The sequence below is a fragment of the Grammomys surdaster genome, unplaced genomic scaffold, assembly GCF_004785775.1.
Source record: "Grammomys surdaster isolate TR1022 unplaced genomic scaffold, NIH_TR_1.0 422, whole genome shotgun sequence".
Taxonomy (NCBI): domain Eukaryota; kingdom Metazoa; phylum Chordata; class Mammalia; order Rodentia; family Muridae; genus Grammomys; species Grammomys surdaster.
In genome coordinates, this window is record NW_021604841.1 from 1,826,673 (window position 1) to 1,835,246 (window position 8,574).

An 8,574-nucleotide genomic window follows, 5' to 3' on the forward strand; every position below is an offset into this window, starting at 1 on the left:
GCATCTGATAAAAGTTAGCTTGAGAAGTTATAATATGAAGGGGTGACCTCTGTCCAGTCTGACTTGTCACAATTTTCCAGTGTCTTTACTCATTACAAGCTTCCTGGCTCTTCACATAAAAATCCAAACTTCAGAACAGAGAATGAATACAAAACTATTGCTCCAAATAAATTGGAAAGGAAATCAACTGTCTACAAGATTCAAGACACAATCACAATGCCTGTTTCTAACCGGGCCACTCACAAAGTGACTTTGTCAGGAAACAGCTTGTTTCAGAAAACAGGGTCACAAAGTTATTTAATTTGAAAGAAAATAATCACCTATCCTCAATAGCACTTCAGTGTAAGAAGGGACGCTAGTTAATGGAACAACACACTTCTGAGGTGCTGGGTTCCTGTCTTAACATTTGAAAGTTAAATTACTTACTATGCTGAAACTTTATAATTACCAATTACTCTACTATCTCCAAGCCCATACCTGTTTCAGAATACAGGGAAAACAAGACTGATCTCCACCAAGTAGTTTCATACGATGTTCTTATGGCTTAAGATCGTTCAAATAGAAAAGCCACAACAGCTTCACTTATCATTCAGAACACAGACTCCATTCAAGCAGTGAAATAGGTTTCAAATTCATTTCTTAGCACTTCCAGGTGCGTTTCCATTGTAGTCTTATACGATTTTTGTATAGTTTTCTGCCCTCAACCCTCACACAGAGCTTTATTGATTCCATGACAAATAATTCAGTCAGCTTGTAACTAGCATGTTATTTGGAATTTCTCTTCAAGGTTTTCTAGACCATTCTCCTTTACAAATGGAGTCCCTTTCTTATTATTTATTCTACCGAATGCAACAAAAGTGAATTCAGAGAAAGTTATATTAGCTTTCCCAGGTGAGGAATAAAACTGACTTATGTTCTATCCCTGGTTTGGTTGCAGAGAAAAGTTCCGCACCCTTGAGATTTGTGTACCTTTCTGCTTGTTTGTTGCTACTTAAATTTAAAGTTGCAGGAAACCATGCTTGTGGACATGATACGATGTTTATATTTTGCTGTTTTGAATATGAAAATGTTACATTTAGATATATCTAAAAATCTAAAAAAAAAAACCAAACTTGGTGGCAAGGTAATTAATGATAGAATTTTCAAAAGTGACCGTGTACTTATAAAATGACTCATATGATTAACTAAGTTTGAAAATTGTCCAAAAATCAATTTATAAGCAATGGACAGTGAACAAGCTACATTAGAGTTCACACAGGTAAATTAAAGAAAATAAGAGTGTCAATAAAGAAGAAGACCAACTAAAACAAAACCTCGAAACAAGAGGTCTCAGCATTGAGTGAGAGCAATCTGACTGTACAACTTTAATCTGTACTTTGAGGAACCAGGATATACATAAGGATATCCAAGGAGTCATTGTGATCTAAAGGATAATGCCATCATGCTAGTGTTTCAGTCAAACTAAAGGCAACATTTACTCTGGTGAAAATACAATAGACTTCTACAACATGGTTCGGGATGTTCAGGTTATGAAATAGTGAAGAGATCCATGAGTACTTAGACCATACTTGTTGTGACAAAATATGAAGCAAGTGGTCATTGTATCACAGGAAGAATCTTACCTAGTCATATTGTTACTAGGTCAGGAGAATCCAAAAAAGTCATTGTTTTAGGTTCATTAATTCTTTCTGTGTGTAATACCATAATGAAAGAGCATTTAAATCGAGAAAGGGTTAATTTGGTGGGAAAATCTAGGCAGCATGAACCTAAAGCAACTGGTCACATGACATCCAGTGTCAAAAGAAGCAGCGCATGCATATGTCTACTCGTTCCTTTCTCCATTTGCATAGTCTAGAATTCCAGTCAATGGAGTCTCCTCCAGTTTAATTACCAAAAATCAAGATAATTTCCCCCAAAAGACATGCTCTGTTTCATTTCCCAGGTGATCCTAGAATTTTGCTTCATTGACAATTAACATTAAGCATTATGGTAATAGATTATGACAGTTTCAAGATAAATCAAAATAGATTTTTAAATTATCAGGATGTACGTTAGTGACAGAAGAAGGCACTTGGAGGTAATCAAAATAAGTTTGTTGTATAATGGGTACAAAGGTAATGATTTAAACAGAGAAATGGCACATACAGAAATCAGCCTTAGCTGAGCCATCCTCAGTGGACACCATAGAGCAATGTGGAGTCAGGAAGTAGCATCAACAGTATGAGCAACTGACTGGTCTGTGGCTTATGGTAGGTTTGGTAGGCTGATCATTTTGGTTGTGTTTTACAGCTGTAAATTAACAGTATTTGATTTGATTACTATTTTAAATGAAAAATTATAAAGCCTAGTCCCAGTGGATATCTATAAATTATCTCTCCCAATCAAGGCTTGGGGATCATTGAAAAAGAGTTTGCTGTGAGATTGGGCATACTGGTAATTTTAGAAGCCACACCCATAAAATATCACCAACGTGACTGTCCAAATGTGAGCTGAACAAGGACGACATCAACAGACATGAGAATGTGGATAGAGAAAAGCCCACAAGACTTCAACTCTACATAAAGATCTAACAGCAACTAAGAAATGCTGAAGGTAAGAGAAATAGTCTGCCCAGAAATGAACACACCAATTGGTTATTTAATACCAAAGGGTCAGTCATGAAAAAATATAAAATTATACAGACCAAACATATTATATTTAGAATTACATATGTACATACATACACATACATATATTCATTCACAACAGTTAAGGGGAAAAGATACCATGGGTTGAGAAAAAAGAAAGGAGTGATATAATAAGTTTGGAGGGAGGAGAAGGAAAAGAAAATAATACAATCATATTATAATCACAACAATAGCAAACAATAATTAATTTTTTAAAAATATACTTGATTCCTCTTGAGTCATGGAGAGATGTCTCAGCAGTTAAGCAAGTTTGTATTGTTCAGGAGATCTGAGTTCCGTTCCCAGCATCACATCATGTTTAGCCTCTGAGCTCTGTGGATACCTATGTGCATATGTGTCTATACACACCTATCACATACAGAAACACACATGCAAATTTTAAAAACTTAAAAAATTAAGTAAAGTTTTAAAAAGTGATGCTGCTGTTCACCAGAGCAGCTTAAAGAGGACAGCTCAATACCTCAGTGAAATTTTGTCAGAAAGAGTAATAAAAACAACATTGCACTAGTGTTCTCTATATTAAAAAGACAGAGACCACATGGAAATGGAGTCTCACCTGGAAAGAAATTTTAGGATTCTTTATCTGACTCCTTTTGTTTCACAACTGCAAGTACAAATCTGCACTCATAGTAGTGAGATGACTTTTACCCCTGTGACAGGATATGTGTACCAACAAATATAACACACAGGAACTTTTATAAAACTCAATGAGATCCATCCTTTGGAATAACTGATTCAGTTGTTTTCTAGACTTCTGTATCCTGTCAGAAAAATTTTCTCCAATGGGACCTGAAAGTTAAGGGAATTACTTAATTTAAAACTCAGTTGGAACAGATGCATGGTTCCTAAGCATTAGGAGTCCTGTGACCTGCCTCCTCTCACCCACAGTCAGAAGAATACTTTGGCCATAGGAAGAAGACACTCTGAGAGCTACAAAACAGATCATTTTCATTTGGTCCTTGCTTAATGGCTTCTTTCTCTTGCTGTAATTTAACTGGGAGAAAGGTTTAATGCACAGAGCAGTCTTTAGCAATTTGGTCAGAATCTAGTTTTGATTTATGACTGTGCAAACCTCTGCCTCTGTGAAACATCTTCCATCCAGCTTCTGTCTAGGCAGCTAACTGCAGAATCACCATCAAGGTGGGCCTCATGGCAGATCTGCTGGGCCTCTCCTCAGGTATGCTCAAAGCTTCCCTTTGATCAAGTTAATAGGTGGTACTGGAAAAAAAGTGGTACACATGTGTAAAGTAATCCTCTTAGTCAACTCTTTGTGCCATCTTCTTTCTCTAATATGGCCACTCCCAACCTGTGGTAAGGACAATTCCAGATCCCCAGTTTTGACTTGATATACTAGAAGAAATCTTGTATACTTTACCTCTTGCAAAATAATTGACTTTTCCTCTTTCACATTCATAGTAACCCTGATTTAATCACATTTATAGACAGATGCCACAGAGCCACCAGGAGGGATTGTATGGTTTAAAGGAGATGGACAGCCTCTGTACCATAAAGTGATAGGTAAATAAGTCAGTAAGGCTGAGTACCCATACATCCCAAGGTTAGCAATCAAGCACTGAACATTACCAATAAAACATATAATGAATCAGTGATTTCGTATCATACAGAAAATAATATAGGCTGTATCTTAAGGAAAATAAATGTCTTCTACAATCTGATGCTGTTTTACCCAGGCTTCCTAGAAGAATAAATAGAGATATGAAGAGCTGAAAACACAATTTATTTACAGAAGTCAGAGCAGGAAAAGAGATAGAATGTAAGCAGAATGGTAAAAGCGAGACTAAGAGAAAACTAGGTCAAGATTAACAAGTGAAAATGAGTCAAAAAGTGTGAAGGATTTTTAGGAGCCTGAGAAAATTGAACATTCTAGGATAGGAATATAAAGGAATTGCAAAGACTCCTGGGATCAACAGGAAGCAACTAGAAATTGTTCTCCTATAAAATAATAACACAATCCACATAGGATGCTGGATTTGAGAAATACTATTTTTCATAAACAATACACTTTTCTTAAGGGGAATCACTAGTCCAGTTAGAGAATTATGCAAATCTAGCAAAGAACTCTATCCCTTTTATTACTGTGTGATTTGAGTAGGAGCACTTATGGCTTATCTAACACACTTAGTAGAAGTATTCTTTAGAGTGTACCATCATTGAAATGCAAATTGCATTTGTACTGAGGAAGAGAGAGGTTTAAAAACTACTGTTTTACCCTCTAACATACAATGTATTCTTAGCACAGGTTTCTTACCTACTTTGGAAACCAGTTAGTACAACTTCTGACTGGCTGAAATCCCTGTGGATTTCATTTTTCAGTATATTTAAGATTATGCCTTAGCACTTTCTTTAATTTTGTCTTGGGTTCCTCTTTTTGATAAATATTTCCTGACATTTTCTTGAAGTTCAGTGATAAAAGGACATGTTAGTTTGCCTGCATGATTTCTGGCTATGCAACTACCCAAGGTAATTTGTGTTCATGTATTCACTTAAAAGTGTTGATATGGCACCTGTGACTTGTCAAGACCTGTTCTAATTATGACCTATACAATTGGAATAGAACACGCAAGCACTGACATTATATGGTAAATGATCTATGAGGAAGACAGCTATCAATCAAATACCAAATGACTTTATGGAAAAAGTAAGACATTTGAGTTAGCACAGTGGCATGGAAAATTACTGCCTATCCTTTTAACTCTATCTAAGATACAAGATGGAAGAGGTCGGTCAGCCTGTGTATATCATGGAAAGAATGTCATGAATAAATATTCTTTGAAATATCAATAGAGAAAATGCATCCCCTCTCAGAAAAGTTCAAGCATGTGAAGTTGTAAAGACCTTCAGAACAGAATTCAGTATCTGGTGGTCTGTGATACAAATTCATCCATAGAATAAAAATCAACAGAAAATTATCCTCTGAGGAAATTAAATCTTGAAAATACCTATTTCCATAGCAAAATTTTAAATTTTCAGATGTGATTAAATCTATAAAAATTATTGATATAAAGAAAAATCATGTCATGCTGCCCCCTAGTGGACGTGGACAATTGGAAGACGGTTTGCTTTATAACAGCCCAAGCCTGTGGCACTTCAATATTCCCTTCAATTCCTAGAGACATCACAATGATGACCCACAGGCAACATATCTCATTAGCTCTGCAATTCTTACCAAAGTCTCTCTAGACATAAACTGTGCTATTTCGGATATCTCTCTTCCTATTGTTTTGTTTGCTATCACAATTGTTTCTTTACTAGTCCGTAATGGCAAAAATAACAACATAACCAATTTCCACTAGAACCAGAGATACTAGACTAGGTATAATATACATTCTACATAACCTTGATACCTAATGAATTCAATAGACATCATCACAGTACTTCTGACTCATGTGTTATTTTTGTTCTCCCACCATGGCTACTCCATGATTTTCTTCCTGTGTTTCCTCTGTATATACATCACCTCAGGATGTTTTTGTTGCTACGACCTACTGACCTCTGTTCTACTTTCTCTTTACATAGTTTTCTAAACAGAGCTGCAAGGCTCTCTGTATTTATATTTTTGACACACTCTTCTCAAGCTCTCTTACACAGCATTCACTGAAAGGTACATTCTGGTGACATCACAGGCACATTCTGGTTACTTCTCACCATAGTTCAGAAATAATGCATTTTGAAATCATTAAATTCTCAGTTTTCCTTTCTGCTCACAGCTTTTTATGACTTGGGTTATCAATGACTATTTTTGTTTTTCTTGCAGTGGGGACAAAAGGTGCTTGTGAAAGTATCTCATTCTGGCTTCAAACCCACACTATGCCTTAGAGTGTCTTTGAATTCAGTTCTGTCTACCTGCAGCTCTCAAGTACTGAGACTACAGACAATGAACAATTCATATTAGTAAGTTTTTCTTGTAAATATGACATAATCTCACATCACCTGGGAAAAGAGAACCTCAACTAAAGAATTGTCTTCATTGCTAAACACCATCAGAGGTGAAGCCCACTGTGGGCAATACCATCTCTATGAAGGTAGCCATAAGCTATAAAAGGAACCTAGCTGAGCCATCCAGAGAGCATGCTAGCAAGCATCCTTCACTCTCCTTGGTTTTTGCCTTAAATTCCCATTCTTATCTCCTTTAATAATGGAGTGTTACTTGGAAGTATAAGTTGAAATAAATTATTTCCTTCCTTAAGTTGATTTTGGTTGTGGTGTGTATTACATCAACAGAATGCAAACTACCACATATCATGTCAAACTAAGGCTCTGTTCTCTTATCAATGCTCTTTTCCCATAATAGACACATGCACACACACACACACACACACACACACACACACACAAACAAACACACACTGTTGAATGATAAGACATTTGATGGGGGAGGAATCTTCATGGAAAGATGATTAGTTTTTGTTTGGTTATTTTTTTGTCTTGTTTCGTTTGTGTCTCTTTTTTCATAAACATGTGATTTCAAGTATAGTTTACTAACTTGATACTATGTACTCGAACTTGCTAGATGAGAATGAAGACTCTCTATTGGTTTGTTATTGTTGCTTTTTTACTTTTCATTAAGAAATAGATGTTTGTCTCTTACTCCAATAGGCTTTTTCTATAAGACTAGGGTAAATAATTTTTACCATAATATTTCTGTTTATCAACACCCACAGCTCTAACTTCTTGTCTACATTCAAATGATAACACATAGGACAAATTGAATGATTCTTGCTTGATTCACATGTTTGCATGTCGAACAGATAATTGTTGTCAGAGATATGGAATTATGCAATATGCCAGAGTGGATTATATGTTTGCCTTGTGGACATATTTGAAGTAAGATAATAAAAAAGTTATCCGAAGTGGTTGGCCAATTGCACCCACCTGCCTAAATCAACCATCTCATCATTAAAGACGTCTTAGAGTCTCATACATAGGACTGTGACTGCATCTATTCCTTGAAGGAATTTTTCCCTTACCTGAAATTTATGCCATATTGCTATGTCTCTCTCATGTTCATTCAAATTTTGATTAGATCCTAATCTCAGTGGGGTTTGTAAACTATATTCCTAGTCCTGAGGTGACCGGAGCAGTACTTGACCCATATAGCTCATGATGGCCACGCTACTCATTGAACCCCTAGCTTTGTGAATAGTCATGGTATTTACAGACCACAACCTTTACGACTCCTTGGCTTGATGGTGATCAGTTCTTCTTTCTTTCTCTTTACTGGCTGGGCGTTTCTCTGAAGCTATTGCTGGATATCAGTTAGGCATCCTTAATTTCTCTCAGTGCATGAACATTTCAGAAATTAAAATTGAAATGGTTCAAATAACATAAAATTTAATGAAAACACAGTTTTATTGGCTGTATCTCCAAATTAATTTTGTAAAAGAATAATAAACAAAACCACACATATTATAGAGTAGTTAGGTGACCAGTGAGTTCATATACATTTATTAAAGTTAAATATCTGAGACAATATTGTCAACCACTGATACTTTGTCTCTGGTTCCAGGATTTATCAGCTTTTAGGTTGAATTGGCTGTTACAGTTTTTGGATTCTTCCCAAAGCTCTTGTGATATGTAGACATTTCATTTGCATACAAAAAGGAACACCGCATGGCTGGATAAACCAACCATCTGGCCTGGCAATTTATCTGGATTATTACTGAACTGTACAAAACTATGTAAATATGTATTCCTAAAATTCCAATTGCTTTGTTATCCATCTGCTTTATAGCCTTTCCCTTCAGTACCCCTTAGGAGACTGGCTCATTTGCTTTCTCATCTACTGATATCCAAATTTGTGCACACATGCACACGGGGGGGGGAGGGAGGGAGGGAGAGAGGGAGGGAGGTAGGGAGGGAGAGAGAG